We start from the raw sequence: 22,035 nt of genomic DNA on the forward strand, positions 1-22,035 counted from the left end.
CATGCTTCCAGCCTGGGGACTCAAAGTAAGAACTGCTGGTCTTGGAATGAGACTCAAGGAGCATCTTGTGCTTCGGTCACTAAGGACTGTGGGAGGATGCACCTGGGGCACAGAGGACTGACTGGAAAAAGGACAATCTGACTAGAGAACAAGGGCTTCCTGGTGCCCATCCAAGGTGACTTTGGCTCAGATAAATTTAAAGGCAGCCAGTTGGGAAGAATATGGGAAGATTATGCACTGCTTTGTGAAAGCTGAGCTTGTTGGTGACCAGCTTTGAGCGAGAAGAAATCATCTGTCACCAGGAAATCAGCCTGATATGAATAGCTGACTCATTAGAAAAGACCCTGATGCTGGGAAAGATAGAAGGCAGGAGGAGAAGGGGATGACAGAGGATGAGATGGTTGGATGGCATCACCGATGCAATGGACTTGAGTTTGAGTAAACTCTGGGAGCTGGCAATGGACAGGGAGGCCTGGCGTGCTGCAGTCCATGGGGTTGCAAAGAGTCAGACACGACTGAACGACTGAACTGAACTGAACTGAAGAAAGCAGTGTTTTATAGTAGTCTAGGAGTGTGGAGCACAGAACTGATCAGATCCAAACCCAGTTCTGCCACTCATTAGAGAGGTAGCTTTGAGCAACTTATCTAGTATCTGTGTACCTTTGATTTCTTACCTGCTGAAGGATAAAAATTATAGCACCCACCCCTTGTTTGGTACTTCTGAGGCTTGAATGAGTCAAAGCAGTGTCTGGCATATAGCAAGCTAGCAAATAGCTCAGTCTATCAGTCATGTCCAACTCTTTTGAGACCCCAGGGACTATTGCCTTTCAGGCTCCCCTGTCCATGGAATCCCCAGGCAAGAATACTGGAGTGGGTTGCCATTTCCTCCTCCAGGGGATCTTTCCCACCCAGGGATTGAAACTGCATCTCTTACAACTCCTGCATTGGCAGGCAGATTCTTTACCACTAGTGTCATCTGGGAATTTGCAAGTGACAATGACAAATACGCAGTGATCCTGGAGAGAATAGTTCTCAGCTCTCTAATAATACTGAGCCTCATCAAATACAATAATGTCCTTAGGGTTGGCACCTCAAGATTTTAAGTTCAATTGTGTCATTTTGTGCTTCAGTAAGGAAATATAGTTTACCGTACTTAAGAATTAAAAAAAATTTTTTTTTTGTTCTGAGTAGCAAAAGCATTAGAAAAGAGGTCTCTTGTATGAATCAAATGCATTGCTTTGTTTTTATAACCTGGATTCTCATGAAAGAAGGCACTTAGTTGGCAAGTTTAAAGTGCTTATTTCTAAAATAGTTGAAGTGTTACTTCTCAATCAAATTCTCGCAATTTGCTGCAACCAACTAATTGGCAAGACATTTATATGCATCGTGCTCTTCTTTTGGCCAGCACCCGTGGCCTGTGGGCAGCCATGACTATAGTACTGCCTCCTTAATGCTCCAGAGAACTTCTCCCCTCCCACTCCCCAGTCATCAACTGCGGACGCTGTTAAATTAAGTTTACCCTTTGGAAAACTTCAGAGGCCAGAAAATTTAACCTGCTCTTCCTTCCCTTTATTCAGCTGTGGAACCCAAGCTGCCAGGTTTTAGAAAGCGAGAGCATTTCAGATCAAACCACCTGCTCCTTAAATGTCAACACCAGCTGCGGTGTTTACAGTTCTGTACAGCGGATATTCTCTAGCAACATCAAAAGCAAATATCAGGGCATCATGTATCTACTCTCAGGGGAGAAGTGTCAGAGACTAAGAACCAGGAGAGTAAATATTTGGCTGTTTATGTACAAATAACTTGAAAATCCTCTTTTTTTCACACTGAAGTTTTTAAACTGTTTTACTAATGCTGATAAAAATGAAATGATGCTTCCTTTGGTGTTTACCTTAATTTCAAGACATATAGTGAAACTAGTGTTCTGTAGTTTGCTCTATATAACACTCATTCATTTCTTGCTCTTGCTTTAGTTCTGGGAAGTGTCATGATATTGCTGAAAATCGAGGAGATATTTGTCTTTTCCATTGCTACCTCTGGTTTATCGATAACATTTATGTAATGTGTAATTCTTATGCTATCTTGTTCATCATTATTTGAACCTTTGAGAACTTTCAGATTTTATTTAGTGACTCTGTATATCACATACGTTGAGGAGAAGGAGAACATCTAGGGCCAGAAATGGGATATATATCTAGAACATATATTCAGTCTTTTGCAAGGATGTTTTTTATTTTTCCCTTCAGAGGTGAGTTTCAGTTTTCAACCACTTTAATTGGTTGTTAGGTAGTTGGGAATGTCTGTTTAATTTTCACATCTGTTATTTTACTTGGAATTCCATTTGTCCCCATAATTCAATTAACTTTTCACCTGAATGTCTGAGCATTTGGTCAAAGGTTGCTATTGGGCTGCACCCCCCAGTCCTGCAAGCTCTGTACTTGCCCAACCTCAAAATCAAAGAAAAAGCCCAGAGTCAGTGACAGAGACATCAATGGTTTAATGGATAGGGGTGTCTTTCTGGTCCAAAGCAAGGTCGTGGCAATAGTCTTTGGTCTCAGAGAAAGAGGGAGATTACCAATTATAGTAGGAATCGAGGTCAAATTGGTTCATCAGTTGCCAGGGAAACCAGAAGAGAGTCATGGCCTTTTGATGAGGTATCAGAATACAGATGGCAGAAAGTGAAGAAGAACTAAAGAGCCTCCTGATGAAAGTGAAAGAGGAGAGTGAAAATGTTGGCTTAAAGCTCAACATTCAGAAAACTAAGATCATGGCATCTGGTCCCATCACCTCATGGGAAATAGATGGGGAAACAGTGGAAACAGTGTCAGACTTTATTTTTCTGGGCTCCAAAATCAATGCAGATGGTGACTGCAGCCATGAAATTAAAAGACAATTACTCCTTGGAAGGAAAGTTGTGACCAACCTAGACAACATATTAAAAAGCAGAGACACTACTTTGTCAACAAAGGTCTGTCTAGTCAAGGCTATGGTTTTTTCAGTGGTCATGTATGGATGTGAGTGTTGGACTGTGAAGAAAGCTGAGTGCCAAAGAATTGATGCTTTTGAACTGTGGTATTGGAGAAGACTATTGAGAGTCCCTTGGACTGCAAGAAGATCCAACCAGTCCATCCTAAAGGAGGTCAGTCCTGAATAGTCATTGGAAGGACTGATGTTGAAGCTGAAACTCCAATCCTTTGGCCATCTGATTCAAAGAGCTGACTCATTTGAAAGGACCCTGATGCTGGGAAAGATTGAGGGCAGGAGGAGAAGGGGATGACAGAGGATGAGATGGTTGGATGGACATGAGTTTGAGTGGACTCTGGGAGTTGGTGATGGACAGGGAGGCCTGGCATGCTGCAGTCCATGGGGTTGCAAACAGTTGGACACGACTGAGCAACTGAATTGAACTGAACAGAATAAAAATAGTTCTGATCTAAATATTAGAACAATTGATAGCTGGGGCCAGGGGCAAGTACAGAGGTGCTTACTGATTAGGCTCAATGATTAAGGCAGAAGATCAGTCAGATGAGTAGGGAGTAGGTAAGGCAGGTAGCGATAGTGGTAAAAACCCTGCCTACCAATACAGAAGACATAAGAGACACGGGTTTGATCCATGGGTTGGGAAGATCCCCTGGAGGATGTCATGGTAACTCATTCCATTATTCTTGCCTGGAGAATCCCAGGGACAGGTGAGCCTGGCGGGCCACAGTCCATAGGGTTGGACACAACTGAAGCGACTTAGCACACATGCATGCCAGGCAGGGGCTGGTCAAGCAGGGGATGCACAGAAAGCCAGAAAACTGCCATCGTGGGCAGCCTGTTGTCAACACCAGAGTCTGTGGCAGATGTAATGATGTCTGCAAACTAGCAGTTTCCATAACTGACTCAATGGACATGAGTTTGAATAAACTCCGGGAGTTGGTGATGGACAGGGAGGCCTGGTGTGCTGCAGTCCATGGAGTGGCAGAGTCGGACACAAATGAGCAATTGAACTGAACTGAAGTGATTGTTTGAAGCTTGAGAGAGTGTCAGAATTACCTGGAGGGCTTATTCAAACAATCTCTTGAAATCTATGCTTAAAGTATCTGATTCAGTAAGACTAAGTGGGAGTCAGCTAATACTTTGCATTCCTAACCCATTTTCTATGATGCTAACACCGCTGGCCTTTGCCTACATTTTGAGAACAATTGGTTTACATATACCTAGAATCCAGCTCCAAAGAGAATTTCAATTCCTCAAACAAACAGTCAGGCTAGGAATGGACTTTGGGCAGTCATAGTTATCCCTCAGCGATCTTTTCAGCTATTTCCTTCTACCATTGATACCAAGCAGGACTGTATAGGGTTCCTGGGCACAAAAGCCTTTCTGTGTTCCCCATTTTTTTTTTTTTAAGAATTTTCCTTTTTTTAAAAAATCGATGTATTATTTTTGGCTGCGCTGGGTCTTCGTTGCGATGCACTGGCTTTCTCTAGATGCTTTGCACCGCTCATTGTGGCGGCTTCTCTTCTTTTGGAGCAGAGGCTCCAGGGCACACAGGCTGCGGTAGTCCTGGTGCACCGGCTTAGTTTCCCTGAGGCATGTGGAATCTTCCCGGACCCAGGATTGAACCTGTATCCATCCCCTGCATCGGCGGGTGGATTCCTCACCTCTGGATCATCAGAGAAGTCTTGTCCCCCATTTCACCCTCCAAGACCTTCCTTGAGTTCCAACAGGCAGGTTTGAATAGCTGCTATTTAGGGAAGGGAGGGGACGCAGAGAGGATCAGTCAAAAGAAACATTAGTGCAGCCTTGGGACAGGGTCCTGGTTCCCCCTCAAGGGATACACAGAACTTTATCTTTGAGTTTTTATGCAGAGACTGAAACCCCTACCCGCTGGGAGAAGTTAATGGTATGCAGCTCACAAGCATGGGCTTCACAGTTGGCTCCTAGGTTAAAAAAAAAATCTGCCTGTCAATGCAGGAGATATAGGAGAGATGGGTTTGATCCCTGGGTCAGGAAGATTCCGTGGTAGGAGGAAATGGCAGCCCACTCCAGTATTCTTGTCAGATAATCCCATGGACAGATGACCCTGGAGGGCTACAGTCCATGGGGTCACAAAGAGTCAGACAAGACTGATCAGGTGTGCTCTCAAGCACAGAGACCCCAAAAACATTGGAATGGGAAGGTTGATGCTTCTGACTCCCACTTACCTCACCGTCAACCAATCAGAAGAATGTCCATGAGCTAGTACACCCTCTTTGAACTGTTACTATGAAACCCCTCACTATCCAGGTTGGGACACGGTTTCGAGGGCATCAGCTTGCTGTGGCCTACATTGCCTGGCAAAGCAATAAAGCTATTCTTCTCTGTGACTGTTGGTAGCTCAACTGTGTCTGACTCTTTGTGACCCCCATGGACTGTAGCCTGCCAGGCTCCTCTGTCCATGGGATTTCCCAGGCAAGAATACTGGAGTGGGCAGCCATTCTCTTCTTTAGGGAGATCTTCCCCACCCAGGGACTAAACCCATGTCCCCTGGGTCTCCTGCATTGGAGGCAGATTCTTTACTCTCTGAGCTCCAGGGAAGCCCGTTCCTCTCTGCTTCACCTTAAGCTCTTCAGGCTCTGAGAATGAATTTGGTGTCAGCCCACAGATGCTGGATTTGGCTTCACCATGTCCGCTCTTTTCTGTTCTGATTCCTGAACTCTGGAACCCTTTAGTTTCTCATTGGAATACCACTTCTTGCTACTCCCTCCCCGCTCCAGAGCAGTCTTTTCTGTGTTCTGTGCCCCAAAATGGTCGTCTTTTTTTTTTTTTTAATCCTGGCCTCTCTCCAATATAAAATTTTATCCCTTTCTTTGAAGATTTCAGATATTAGGTGTTATGTGTCTAACTAATATGACTCTCCTTCCCACCATATAGTTGCATTTTATAGGAAAATAATTTTAACTCAAATGACTCTCTAGTTATTAATACATATAAATGAGATATCTCAAGTACATAGTCCTTCCAGATACCCCAGACCATTTCTGCACATCCTACTTATTCCACTTCAAAAGAGGCTGACTATTGACACCTAAAATCTAGAAGGTAGAAGACTCTGCTTATAGCAGTATTTTAGAATCTAAAATCTAGATTTAATAACTCATTTTCTAGCCTTCTGAATTGTAAGCCTAAAACCACTCAGAGGGCAAGCCAGGGACTCAGGACTTCTGAGACACATACTGTTAAATTGTGACCTAGTGATTTACTTATTTTGGATTTTTTTTAAACACAGAAATTCATTTTGAGAGTATATAAAAACACACATGCTGTGCAATGTAAGTGATACTCTAAATCTCGCTGATCCTCACCTTTATAGGAAGTAGTTTAAGTGATAACGAATTCTAACAGCCCACATGCACATAAGGTCTTCAAAATAAGCATTTACCACGAAATATAGTTTAGAAAACAAACTTTTACATACTTCTCATTTCTAATGTAAAATTCATATGCTTTGCTATGCTAAACCTAGTTTGAAATAAAGTAATGTTGAGAACAGATGGCAGGGTGAAAATTTTGATGACTAGCATAATTCTTTTAAATGAAAATCCCACAAGCAAATTTTCTTGTCTTCTAAGAAGAAGCGTGGTATTTATGATGAATCAGTCATTGGTGAATTTACTGAAAATTTAATGTGTAGATCTCAGCACTGTATTAAGTGCTATTGCTAAGTCACTTCAGTCGTGTCCGACTCTGTGTGACCCCGTAGACGGCAGCTCACCAGGCTCCTCCATCCATGGGATTTTCCAGGCAAGAGTACTGGAGTGGGGTGCCATTGCCTTCTCCAATTAGGTGCTATAGAGGAAAGGAAAAAGGGTAAAATACACACCTTGTACTCAATTGTTTCAAACTAGAATATAAACTTATAACCACCCATTTTCTAGATTCTATAGGGATGGAATATAGCCCCTAGGTACAGTTCCATTTTTATTCTTCTAATCATTTATTAAAAGGTTTCCATTGCCAGACACTTCCAAGATTGAATGTTGTTTCCTACTCTAGATGCATTTAGCTTTCTTTTTAAAAAATAAACATTTATATTTTAAACGATCTGGATTTGCTTTAGATAGTCAAAAATTGTAAGATAAGAAAGCAATCTTCTTGTTCTAAATTGCTTGTCAGTTAAGCCAATAGCATTTCTTTTTCGAGTAGTCCATCCATTTTCTCCTTTTTGAACTGTCCCTATGATCATTTCTTAAATTTTTATGTACATGGCATCTGTTGCTGGTTTCTAACATGTATTATTGTTCTGACATTATATCTTCATGGCAGATTGTTCTCAACTGAAAAAAACAACCTAAAAGTTAGGAGTTGTGTTTTATTTGGTGGACATTCTGAGGACTTCAGTGTCTTGTGTGCACTCAATCATGTCTGACTGTTTGCGACCCCATGAACTGTAGCCCACCAGGCTCCTATTTTCATGGAATTTTTCCAGGAGAGAATACTGGAGTGGGTTGCCATTTCCTACTCCAAGGGGGTCTTCCTGATCCAGGGATCAAATTCATGTCTCTTGCGTCTCCTGTATTGGCAGGTGCATTCTTTACCACTGTGCCACCTGGGTCCTGACATTATGATTGTTCTTGACTGAAAAAAAAGCACAATCTAAAAGTTGAGATGACAGAGGATGAGATGGTTGGCGTCACTGACTCGATTGACATGAGTTTGAGCAAGCTCCAGGAGTTGATGATGGACAGGGAAGCCTGGCATGCTGTCGTCCATGGGGGTCGCAAAGAGTCAGACACTACTGAGTGACTGAACTGAACTGATATTTTGTTTGGCGGGCTTTCTGAGGGCTTAAGCCTGGGACACAGGAACTCAGATAACTCTGAGGGACTGCTCCAAAGAGGCAAGGCAAGGATAAGAGTTTTTGCAACAAAAGATCAGGTAGTCAGAACATCAAAAAATTGCAGTTAATTGAAGAAAATCAGATATCTCAAGTTAAGGAATTTAGCATTTTTCCATGTATGGGAAAATGTGAAGTCTGGGCTTATTAAATCACTTCTTTGATATGCTCCTCAGCTATCTGGGGCAAGTATCCAGTGCTTCTGATTTTGAGTTTCCTTAGGGTGCACAGTTGGGGGTGGCTGCAGTGGTTGACTGCTAAGTGGAGGGTAAATCCTGCTTCTATCCTGAGTAACCCTGGTGACCACTGACCTTTAATTCTTTTATTTACTTTTTCTAGAATGTCATACATTTTTCTAGAATGTCATACAGTGAGTAGCCTTTTCAGTTTGGCTTCTCTCACTTAGTAATATGCATTTGAGTCTCCTCCAATGCTGAAGCTGAAGCTCCAATATTTGGCCACCTGATGCAAAGAGCCAACTCATTGGAAAAGACTCTGATGCTGGGAAAGATTGAGGGCAGGAGGTGAAGGGGGTGGCAGAGGATGAGATGGTTGGACAGCAGCACTGACTCAATGGACATGAGTTTGAGGAAAGTCTAGGAGGTAGTGAAGGACAGGGAAGCCTGGCGTGCTGCAGTCCATGGGGTCGCAAAGAGTCGGACAGGACTTAGAGACTGAACAAATGTCTTTTTGTGGCTTGATAGTTCCTTTCTTTTTTAGCACTGAGTATTGCTAAATGTATAGTGGTATCTCATTATTGTTTTAATTCATAATTCTCTAATAACATGTGATGTTGAACATCTTTTTATAAGTGTTTCTGCCACCTGCATATCTTCTTCAGTGAGGTGTCAGTTCAGGTCATTTGCTCACTGAGTGATTAATTTTCTTATCATTAAGCTTTAAAAGTTCTTTTTATATTTAGGGTAACTGTATTTTATCAGATGTGTCTTTTGCAAATATTTTCTCTCGCTCTTTGGAAATCTCCTACTCTTCTCTTCTCTTGACATTGTCCTTACTGAGTAGAAGTTTTTAATTTTAATGAAGCCCAACTTATCAATTTTATCCCTTTTGTATATTATTTCTTTGCTGCGGAATCTAAAAAATTATTGCCATAGCCAATATTATCAAGATTTTCTCCTATGTTATTTTCTAGGAGTTTTATAGTTTTGTGTATATATTTAGGTCTGTGATCCATTTTGAGTTAATTTTGAAGGGTGCCAGATTTATGTGTAGGTTCATTTTATTTTTTTTTTGCACGTGAATGTCCAGTTGTTCCAGCAACGTTTGTTAAAAAGACTACGTTTGTTCCATTGTATTGCCTTTGCTCCTTTGTCAAAGATCAGCTGACAATATTTGTGTGGGTCTACTATTTGCTGAACTTCCCTTGTGGCTCAGATGGTAAAGAATGTGCCTACAATGCAAGAAACCTGAATTCGATCCCTGGGTCAGGAAGATCTCCTGGAGAAGGGATCGGCTACCCACTCTAGTATTCTTGCCTGGGAAGTCCAATGGACAGAGGAGTCTGGTGGGCTACAGTCCATAGGGTTGCACAGAGTCGCACACACCCACATTGCTGTGTGTTCCATTAATTTGTTTATTCTTTCAGCAATATCACGCTATCTTGATTATTGTAACTTTATTCTATTGAGTATTTTTTCTTCATTATGGGTCATGTTTTCTTGCTTTACCTGTCTCATAACATTTTATAGTGTCATAGACATTGTGTATAAAAGGGCAGCAGAAACTGAAGCAAATGTTTACGAACCCAGAAGAGACTTTCGCTTTATAGGCAGGTAGGTTAAGGGGTCTGATGTATTTAATCAAAATAAAGAATTGGGCTCTGTAATGGATTGCTTGACGCTTTAGTTAGTTTCAATTAGTGTCTGATTTAAATATCTTTGTATACCTTGCTATGAAATCATGTAAGACTAAAGACATCTCCCCCTTTCCTTTTTATTATTTATTCATAGATTCCTAGTGCTACTACTCATTCAGCTAAAGTTATATGGGGGAGAGAGAATGATCAGGTGATGCTTTGATACACATACATAATGTGAAATGTTTACCATGATAAGATTAGTTAACATCTTCATTTTCTCACATAATTACCTTTTATTTCAAGGTGATGACATGTAAGATCTACTTCCTTATAGTATATAGTATAATTCTGTAATTATAGTTAGCCTGTTGTATTAAAACATTAAATCCCCAGAACTTATTCATTTTGTCACTGGGATATGTACCTTTTGAACATGTCCTCATTTCCCACACCCTCAGCCCCTGGCAACCATCATTCTATTCTCTGTTTTGATGGGTTCAGCTTTTTTAGATTCCACATATAAGTAAGGACATATGGCATTTGTCATTTCCTGTCTGATTTATTTTACTTAGCATGATTCCCTGAAGGTTCATCCATGTTGTTGCAAATGTCAGGATTTTCTTTTTTTGTGGTCTAATAATATTCCATTTTATATATATACCACATCTGCTTTGTCCATTCCCCAGTTTCATGGATATTTCGGTTGCTTCCTTCTCTTGGCTGTTGTAAATAATGCTACAGTCAACATATGGATATAGATATCTCTTTGAGATATTGGTTTTATTTTCTTTTGATATATACCTGGAAATGGGATTGCTAGATCATGTGGTAGTTATATTTTTAATTTTTAAAGAAACCACACTATTCTCCACAGTGGCTGCATCAATTTACACATCCACTCACAGTGCATAGGGTTCACTTTTCTCCACACCCTTCTCAACACTTGTATCTTGCGTTTTTCATGATAGCTATTCTGACAAGTGTGAGGTTCTATCTCATTTTTATTTTCACCTCCTTGATGATTAATAATGAACATCTTTTCATTTGTCTGCTGACCATCTATGTATCTTCTTGATAAAAATGTCTATTCAGGTCCTCTGCCAGTTTTTAGCTGGTTGGTTGTTATTTTGCTCTTGAGTTGTATGAGTTCCTTATACATTTTTGGTATTAGCCCCTTATCAGATAGATGGTTTGCAAATATTTTTTCCCAGTCCATGGGTTAAATTTGTGTTTTTCTGATTTTTTTTTTCCTGTGTGGAAGTTTTTCAGTTTGGAGTAGTCCCGCTTACTGATTTTGGCTGTTTTAGCTGGTACTTTTTGGTGCTGTGTCTAAAATTTTGTTTGCAAGAGTAATGTCAAGGAGTTTCTTCCTTATCCTTTCTTCTAGCAGTTTTATAGTTTGGGGTCTTACATTTAAGTGTTTAATGCATATTGAGTGAATTTTTTGGAATAGTATTAAGATAGGGATTCAGTTTCATCCTTTTGCATGTGATTGTCCTGTGTTTTCTTGTGGTTCATGCTATTTCTTTAAGAGGATGATTCTGAATTCTTGGTCAGACAGTTCATGGATCTTCATGGGTGGGTCTGGAGTCTGGGTAGGGTGTCAGACAGCACTGACTCGGAGCCTGGTTTGGAGGGAGCCATTCTAGAAACTGGGTTCATGGGAGTTGGCTTGGAAGGTAAGATCACAGAGGCTGACTGGTGCTGGAGTGAGTTGAAAGGCTTTCTCCACCGTAGTTGGCCTGTTTCTGGGCCCAGACAGAAGTCTGGGTTTGTGGGTGCCCACATGGAGCCCCAATTTGCAGGGGCTGATTGGGAACCTGGAGGCCATGGGAGCCAGTGGGCACTGGGATAAGTGAGGGGTTGGTCTGGGCTTGTGGGAACTTGCAGAGGGTTACCTAGGACTGAAGGGGTAAGCCTGATGATGGGATAGGCAGGGTCTGGGGTTTGAGGGGAAGTCTGGTGTTCACTTCACTCTCCTTCTACCAGGGAGGGTGTTTCTGTTCATGCTGGGCTTTCTGGTCTTGGGGGACCTGTGATGGACCGGGGGAGCATGAATTTTCTCTCCTACCCTCCTCAATGAGTCCTTCCTTATTTCTATGCTTCACTCAGGTACTATAATCCCTTACCTGGAATCCTTGGATCTTGTGAAGGTGTTTTCTTGCAGGGGAATAGTTGTTCAATTGGATGTTTCTGGGATGGACAAAATCTAGAAATTCTTATGTTTTCATTTTGCTGATGTTATCCTCCTGTAATAGGTTTCTGAGAGAATGCTGGGAGCAGCATGAGCTGATATAGTTTCAGAGGGCTTTGTGACAGAGGTGGAACTTGAATTGAATCTTGAAGAATAATTAAGACTAATAAGAGTTTAGGGAAGTAGAGAAAGCCTTTCAGGCTTGAGATCAGCATAAAGAACAGTTGGAAAGTATGGAATAAAATTAAGTATTTTGCAGAAGTTTGATTGGAACAGAGATTGCATTATGAAAAACAATGGCTAGGTAGAATAAGAACATTATAAATAGCCTTGAAAATTAGGCAGAGTTGTTTGGAGTTGGCACAGAAGATGAGATGATACTCTGGATTCCTTATATTTGGAGTCATGTGAGTAACAGCGTGTTTTAGGAAGAATACTGGCCATCCCTGGTGGCTCAGATGGTAAAGAATCTGCCTGCAATGCAGGAAGTCTGGGTTTGATCCCTGGGTTGGGAAAGCCTCCTGGAGAAGGGAATGGCTACCTACTCCAGTATTCTTGCCTGGAGAATCCATGGACAGAGGAGCCTGCTGGGCTACAGTCCATGGAGTTGTAAAAGAGTTGGACACAACTGAGTGACTAAACAATAGCAACAGGAAGACTACTATGAGAGCATTACTCAAGATTTATTTCTAATGGAGGTGGTGGTGAAGGAGTGGGATGGGGGTGGGGAGATGAGTGAAAAGAAGATAAGCATAGCACCTATCTCCCCAGAACAGCTTTCTTCCCAGCCAACTAATTAACTTCAAAGGGAAGTACTTTTATATCTTCTAAGAAAGCAAACTTGGAATCATCTTTGCTTCCCTAATATTTCTTTTCTGAATTTATGAAGTCAACAAATAGTTGACTGTGGCTCTTTGGGCATGTGTATTTCCTTATGCTCTTTTCGCCCCCCTTCCTGGTGTCCTACATCCCTTCAAAATAGTTTAGTTGGGAGGGAGGTGACCGACAAGTTTAATGATACATGAAGACTGGGCATCTCAATGGAGTTGACCTCTATGTAGTTAGAAATATGAGACATACGCACAAAGGATATTTCAGGACCGAAGAGGATGTGGTGGAAGTCACTGACATAGCTGCAGCTGTGAGAGCAGACACACTTATTGAAGTGTGTGTATGAAGAGCTATTTGTCCGGACAGACACACGTTCAAAAGCATGCATATAGAGGGAAAACAAAGTCCTGAAATACACATATTATACACATACATAGAGTATATGTGGAAATATAGGGGTTATAGATGGAAATCAGAAATGCACAGTTTGATGGAAGTGAAAAGAAAATCTTAAAATAAGCAATAAAATTAAATGTTTCAGAGGATTAAACTGATGATTACAGAAGAAATATTCAATTTTAAACCAAATAAATTATTCTCCAGCAATGATGAACAGGGTAAGTTGGATTAAACCTCACACTAAGAACTAGAAAATATGAACAAAATATTACAAAATGGTTTATCTGTTTGAAATCACTAGAGAAACAACTCCCTCAGAAAGGTGAGTCTGGGATTTAGGGCTGTTCTTTTGCATCTGCTAAACCTGGAAGAGATACTTGAGGAGTTGAGGTACTGTGCAAAAATTTTTAAGAAATCTGTAGCTGGGGACAAGAAAATTACAGTCCAGGACTTTCTGGTGGGACAGGGTAAATTTTCTTATTTTGGATTGAGAGCCCAAAACAAGAGTCAGAGTAAACTGGAATCCAGCCAGTCCTTGAAGGGACTGAAGTCACACTCTAAATTATCTCAATTCCTATTGCATTAAAGTCAAATCCATATGGAAAAGAACCACATAGAAAATGTACAACTTCAAAATACAAAGTGAAGTATGGAGAGTTAAAATTAGGAAATATAGTGTAAACACCACTGTGAAAAAATGATTCGGAGCCCCTGGAGCACTGAAAACATAATGGGCCAGAAGCAGTTGGCGAGAGGGAGTGGATCTGAGAGTTTTCCAAAGTTAGCAAAACATATTGTCACATATTCAATCATATCTACAGACCTCAAACAGGAAAATAACAAACAAACCAACATAGACTTGTCATAATATAACATCTGAAAATCAAAAACAAAGAACAAGTAATAAAAGCAACCAGAGGAGAAAAAAACAAGCTACTTTCAAGGGAACAACTATTAGAGTGACAAGCTGACTTCAGAAGAGAAACAACAAAAGCTAGAAGGTAATGAAATGTTATCTTTAAAGCGTTCATAGTAAATAACTGCTGTGGAGAATTCTATACTCAGTGAAAATACCTTCCAAAAATAGATAAACAGCATTTTTCAGATAAGTAAAAACCAGGAGAATTTATCACTCTTAAACTACACCAAAGACAGAAGGAACATTATTCAGGCTCAAAATTTGAGATACAGAGAGAAATAAAGTACAATGAAAATGAGGAACAAATAAACAGATTTAAATGAATAATGACCATGTTAAAAAAATAGTAGAACCTTATAAGAAAATATGACCATATCATATAAGTAGAAGGGGAATGAGTCAAGTTAAAATTGTCCAAGTTATTTGCATTGATCTGTAAAAGAGAAAAAGTGCCAAGTAACATTCAGTTCAGTTCAGTCGTTCAGTTGTGTCTGACTCTTTGCGACCCCATGAATCGCAGCATGCCAGGCCTCCTTGTCCATCACCGACTCCCGGAGTTTACCCAAATTCATGTCCATTGAGTCGGTGATGCCATCCAGCCATCTCATCCTCTGTCGCCCCCTTCTCCTCCTGCCCCCAATCCTTCCCAGCATCAGGGTCTTTTTCAGTGAGTCAACTCTTAGCATGAGGTGGCCAAAGTATTGGAGTTTCAGCTTCAGCATCAGTCCTTCCAATGAACACCCAGGACTGATCTCCTTTAGGATGGACTGGTTGGATCCCCTTGCAGTCCAAGGGACTCTCAAGAGTCTTCTCCAACACCAGCTCAAAAACATCAATTCTTCGGTGCTCAGCTTTCTTCACAGTCCAACTTTCACATCCATACATGACCACTGGAAAAGCCATAGCCTTGACTAGACAGACCTTTGTTGGTAAAGTAATGACTCTGCTTTTTAATATGCTATCTAGGTTGGTCATAACTTTCCTTCCAAGGAGTAGTGTCTTATAATTGCATGGCTGCAATCACCATCTGCAGTGATTTTGGAGCCCAAAAAAATAAAGTCTGACACTGTTTCCACTGTTTCCCCATCTATTTGCTATGAAGTGATGGAACCAGATGCCATGATCTTAGTTTTCTGAATGTTGAGCTTTAAGCCAACTTTTTTACTCTCCTCTTTCACTTTCATCAAGAGGCTTATTAGTTCCTCTTCACTTTCTGCCAGAAGGGTGGTGTCATCTACATATCTGAGGTTATTGATATTTCTCCTGGCAGTCTTGATTCCAGCTTGTGCTTCTTCCAGACCAGCATTTGATAACTGGCAGATAACTACTGTCACATTTAAGGAAGCCACCAAAAAATTGCAAGGGCAGATAGTACTACCAATATAATAGTGACCAAAATAATGGAATAATAAAAATACTTTACCCAAACAAAAGAAGAAAAAATGAAGAATTAATGAGACAAATAGAAGGGGCTGAGTATGATAGTACAGATAAACCCAAAAATGTCACAGGTGGTGAATGCATAAACAAACAATAAATTGTGGTATTTCTGTATTATGGAATAATATTTAGAAATAAAAAGTAATAAAATTTTAATGCATACAACATGAATAGACCTTAAAAATATTATGTCAGCACAACTGACTACATAATATATTATTTCATTTACTTAAGACTCTAAGAAAGGCAAGACTATAGTGATACCAAAATTAAGATATGTCATGGAGAAACTAATAAAAAAGAGTGACAGAATACATTTCCCTAACAAGTAACTGACAAAAAGCTTGTATTCAGATTATGAAAGAACCACCAGCAATCAATAAGGAAAACATGACAATAGGAAAATAGTCAAGTGGGTTGAAAAGGCATTTTAGAAAAGGCAACATCCAATGGCCAAGGAGCGTACATAAAAAAGTGCTTTGCTTTATAATTAACAGTTATATATTTATATAGCAGTTATATATTTATAATTATATAAATATAAATATAATTGCAAATTAAACATACAGTGAGGTAAAATGTTCACCCCAAAGTGGTAAAGCTACAATGACTGACAATATCAAATATAAAGAGAGTCCCTGGAACAACCACTTCCATTTACTGCTGACAAAAGCAGGCATCAGTACAATTGCTAATTATCTATTAGTCTTAATATATGTATATTCCATGCTCCTGAAACTTTACTCCTAATTATCTAGCAGATACATATGCATGTGTGCATTATGAAACTGTAAAAAGAATGTTTATAGCAACTTAGTTTTAAAACAGAAACAGACTCACAGACAGAGACCAAATTTATGTTTACCAAAGGGTAAAGAAGAAGGAGGGATAAAGGAGAGTTTGGGATTAGCATATGCAAAATCACTGTGGATGGTGACTGCTGCCATGAAATTAAAAGACACTTGCTCCTTGGAAGAGAAACCTATACAGCATATTAAAAAGCAGGGACATCACTTTGCTGACAAATGTCCATATCATCAAAGCTATGATTTTTCCAGTAACCATGTACGGATGTGAGAGTTGGACCATAAAGAAGGCTGAGTGCTGAAGAGTTGGTGCTTTTGAACTTCGGTGTTGGAGAAGACTCTTGAGAGCCCCTAGGACAGCAAGGTGATCAAAACAGTCCATCCTAAAGGAAATCAACGCTGAATATTCATTGGAAAAACTGATGCTGAAATTCCAATACTTTGGCTACCTGATGTGAAGAACACACTCATTGGAAAAGGAAGACCCTGAGGCTAGGAAAGATTGAGGGTAGGAGGAGAAGGGGACAACAGAGGATGAGGTGGTTGGATGGCATCACCGACTGAATGGACATGAGTTTGAGCAAGCTCCAGGAGATAAAAGAAGGCTGGCAAGCTTCAGTCTGTAGGGTCGCAAAGAGTCGGTTATGACTTAGTGGCTGAATAAAAACAACATATATACAATAGAGAAATAACACAGTCCTACTGTGTAGCACAGGGAACCCTACTCAATATCTTAAAATAACTTATAGTGGAAAAGAAAAAGAAATGTTCACAGCAATAATATCTATTACAGTTAAAATTGGGAACAACCTAAATGCATATCAATAGTTCAGTTCAGTTCAGTCGCTCAGTCATGTCCGACTCTTTGCAGCCCCATGAACTGCAGCACGCCAGGCCTCCCTGTCCATCACCAACTCCTGGAGTTTACCCAAACTCATGACCATTGAGTCGGTGATGCCATCCAACCATCTCATCCTCAGTCATCCCCTTCTCCTCCTGCCCTCAATCTTTCCCAGCATGAGGGTCCTTTTAAATGAGTCAGTTCTTCAAATCAGATGGCCAAAGGATTGGAGTTTCAGCTTCAACATCAGCCCTTCCAACGAACACCCAGGACTGATCTCCTTTAGGATGGACTGGTTGGATCTCCTTGCAGTCCAAGGGACTCTCAAGAGTCTTCGCCAACACCACAGCTCAAAAGCATCAATTCTTCGGCACTCAGCTTCCTTTATAATCCAACTCTCACATCCAAACATGAACACTGGAAAAACCATAGCCTGACTAGATGGACCTTTGTTGACACAGTGATGGCTCTGCTTTTTAATATGTTGTCTAGGTTGGTCATAACTTTTCTCCCAAGGAGCAAGTGTCTTTTAATTTCATGGCTGCAGTCATGGGCAGTCATCTGCAGTGATTTTGGAGCCCCCCAAAATAAAGTCTGACCCTGTTTCCACTGTTTCCCCATCTATTTGCCATGAAGTGATGGGACCAAATGCCATGATCTTAGTTTTCTGAATGTTGAGCTTTAAGCCAACTTTTTCACTCTCCTCTTTCACTTTCATCAAGAGGCTCTTTAGTTCTTCTTCACTTTGTGCCATATGGGTAAATAAAATTGTGGAATAGTTGGTCATACAGTGCAAATACCTGTACAATAAAAAATAAATGAACTACCCTTGCATGCAATGGATGGGTGAATCTCACCACAATAATGCTGAGTGATGTAAGTTAGACACAATTTAGTAACAAGATGGAAACGTAATTCCATACACAAAAACGTACAAAACAGGGAATACTAAACTCCAGTGTTAGGCATGAGGATAAAGAGCATATCTGGGGAGAGGGGAGACTTTGTTATTGAGAAGGAACAGGCTGGAATGCTCCTGGGATGCTGACAATATTGTTTCCTGCCCAGGAATGTGGTGAAAAGTGAAAGTGTTAGCCACTCAGTCCTGTCCCATTCTTTGCAACTGTAGCCCACCAAGCTCCTCTGTCCAAGGAATTCTCCAGGCAAGAATACTGGAGTGGGTTGCCACTCCCTTCTCCAGGGGATCTTCCTGATCCAGGGATCGAACCTGGGTCTCCTGCCTTGCAGGTAGATTCTTCACTGTCTGAGCCATCAGGGAAGCTGTAACTGTTTTCTTTGTGATACATTCTTGACATTTATTTTTCTTTCATGCATTTTTTTCTGTTTGTGTACTGTACTTTATAATAAAGTAAGGAGAAAATGTAAAGCAATCATGTTGATCTTCAAAAGAACAATTTTATGAATGTTACTTAGGTTAATGTAGGGAAGGCTTGGCAGGATGTAGAAACAACAGTTGACAAAAATCACTTCCACTGGTGTTAGGCAGTGGAAGCAAAGGACAGAAATTAAGATTTGTTGTTTTCATTATTCTGGTACATTTTAGCTATTAGCTAAGTCCCTTTTTTTGTTTAAGAGCAGGAAGCCACAAATCTGCCTTTTTGTTTCCTGATATGTTTCCATAAAATTCTAATGGTGCTGGTTCCTTATCTTTATCTGAATGCTTATTCAAATTGCACTAATATTAGATTTTGGAGGCAATGGACCTTCTCTTACAAAAAGCTACTTTTGCGGTTTTGTTCATTCCATATGACAGCTGGGACTGGAAATCGACAAAGGCGGGGGATGTCTCAGCAGTACAAAAGGAAGAAACTTTCCATTTTTCCTTTGAGGATTGCTGAAAAGACTTTATGTTCCTAGTGTTTCATATGCTCCTCTGTGGACGAGGAGACTTTGCTGTATCCCATGGCCCCTGAAAGCACCTCAGCAGAATTGAATGTCTAAAACAACCTGTGTGCTGACAACAAGAGAAACTCGATGAAAGGGTGCCTGCTGCTGGTAGTACTCTTATCACACCATATTATGTGATCTGCTTCCATATTTAAGTCTCAAAAAATAAAATAAAATAAAAAGAGAGTTAAAATTGGTAGTGCAGCAGTTTCATTCAGAAAGAGTCCTATTCTGGTTTGGAGATAAAGACAAAGTGGGTTAAGAAAGAGAAGGAAAACTTCACAGATAACTCGCCAGAAAAGGTTTGGGTCAGGAATGAAGTATAATTCTGTAGCCTTGATAGAACTGTTTTATTCAAAGTCTTTTTGGTTGGAAGCAACTCTCATTACTGTGACTTTACTTTTTGGATCATAGAGGCAAGAAATATGAAGAGAGATGCAAAATCCAATCAGTTTTCATTTAACTATCTCTATGAACTTACCAGCCTTTCCAGGTGGCTCAGTGGTGAAGAATCCACCTGCCAATGAAGGAGACGCAGGAGACACAGGTTCTATCCCTGGGTTGGGAAAATCCTCTGGAGTAGGAAATGGCAACTCACTTCAGTATTCTTGCCTAGAGGGTGCCATGGACATAGGAGCCTCAAGGGCTACAGTCCATGAAGTTGCAAAGAGTGGGACATGACTGAGTGACAGAGCGTGCATGCATGCATGACCCCGCCAGCCAGAAATTCATCTGACCAGACCAGAAGGTTAAATTAAGAATCATGCCAATGATTCCAACAAGCACATGAATAGGTGCTCAACATCACTGTTGATCAGAGAAATGCAAATCAAACCTACAATGAGATACTACCTCTCATCAGTCAGAATGGCCATCATCAGAAAGTCTGCAAACAATAAATTCTGGAGAGAGTGTGGAGAAAAGGGAACACTCTTGCATTGCTGGTGGGAATGTAAACTGATACAGACACTATGGAAGACAGTATGGATTTCCTTAAAAAGGTAGGAATAAAACCACCATGTGCCTGGCAATCCCACCCCTAGGCATATACCCTAAGGAACTGAAAAACTGAAAAAGACACATGTATCCCACTGTTCACTGCAGCACTGTTTACAATAGTGAGAACATGGAAGAAACCTAGATGTCCATCAACAGATGAATGGATAAAGACGCTGTGGTACGTATACACAACAGAATACTACTCAGTCATATAAAGGAACACATTTGAACCTGTCCTGATGAGGTGGATGAAACTAGAGCCCATTATACAGAGTGAAGTAAGTCAGAAAGAGAAATATAAATACTGTATACTGACACATACATGTGGAATCTGAAGAGATGGCACTGATGAATTTATTTTCAGGGCCGCATTGGAGAAATAGACATAGAGAACAGACCTATGGACAAGGTGGGAGGAGAGGAGTGAGAAGAGGAGATGTATGGAGAGAATAACATAGAAATTTACAATACCATATGCAAAATAGATAGCCAATGGGAATTTGCTATATGACTTAGGGAACTCAAACAGGGGCTCTGCAACAAGCTTTTAGGGTGGGTGGGGGGGGAGGGCGATGGGCTGGAGGTCTAGGAGGGAGGGGAAATAGGTGTACCTATGGCTGATTCTTGTTGACGTATGACAGAAAACCACAAAATTCTGCAAAGCAATTATCCTTCAATTAAAAAATTAAAAAAGGAGAAAAAGACTGTGGAAACAAACAACAAAAAAGAATTATGCCAATGATTGAGAAAGGTTACCACTGAATTTAGTGCAAGAATATTAATATTAAAAATTTGACTTCCATTATTTTCTGCAAAAAACACTGAAACCATCTCAAGCAATTTGTGGTTCCCATTTTAGCAGATGGAAGTGGGAAATTCACTCTAAATTATAACTCAAAAATTTGCTTAACATTTAATTCATACTCAATTTTTCAGAAGCAAAGTTTGATTTCAAACAAATCTCTGTGACCACTAAACACCTATAGCTAAGTGTTCTGTTTCAAACATTAATTATCCTGAAGGTAGGCACAGAGTTTCCTGAAAAAGTACTCAGTGCAGATATAATCATGAGGATTTAAACACACTTACCTTAAATGAATGGCTAATAATGAGTGATACATTTCTAATGACTATTTTGAGGAAACGTATCTTTGATTTCCAATTTATTTTTGCATACCGTTATTTAGAACACTGATGACTTTTGTACTGCACTTCTTGCTTGCTCAGTCACTCAGTCGTGTCTGATTCTTTGTGATCTCACGGACTGTAGCCTTCCAGGCTCCTCTGTCCCCGGAACTCTCCAGGCAAGAATATTGGAGTGAGTTGCCATTTCCTCTCCAGGAGATCATCCTGACCCAGGAATTGAACCCATGTCTCCTGCAGATCCTGCATTGGCAGGCAGATTCTTTACCACTGAGTCATCTGGGAAGCCACTGTACTTCTGAAGATTGATTTTATATTGTCATTTTATAGAATCTCATATCTTTGCTTACATCTGGCTTGTATGTGTCCACCTTAAGGCACAATCATGATTTTTAACCATTCTCCAGGATGTGCTCTTTTGTTAGAGAATAATCTTGCATTGTGAAAAATACTGCATTGCATTGAACATTAGGAGAAAGATGGACTTACCATAGTTTCATGAGTTACCTCGATATGAGCCAATTTTGTTTACACATTAGTAATTAAATTTCATCTATTTATGATCACAATTAATATGATTATAGTAATCACAATTATTCAGTGACTCAATTTCAACTGTTTTGAGGTTAGTTGAGTAGATACTCTTATTTGAGTGAGTAGTTCTAGATTTGAGGGCACTAAATAAAGGGTTAGGCATGTTGTAAAGTAACCGGTTGACTCAGGATCCCCTGATTCAAACAGTAGACAAACCGGCTGGAGGAGTCCAGTAACTTGCCTGCGTTAATTGTTGTTCTCCATTCCGCATCCCTCTCTGTACCCGCTCCCTTGGCATTGCTCCGGGTTGGGTGTTTGTTTTATTTTACCCCATGACTCTG

Source organism: Cervus elaphus, chromosome 31 (genome assembly GCF_910594005.1).
Source record: "Cervus elaphus chromosome 31, mCerEla1.1, whole genome shotgun sequence".
In the NCBI taxonomy this organism is placed as follows: domain Eukaryota; kingdom Metazoa; phylum Chordata; class Mammalia; order Artiodactyla; family Cervidae; genus Cervus; species Cervus elaphus.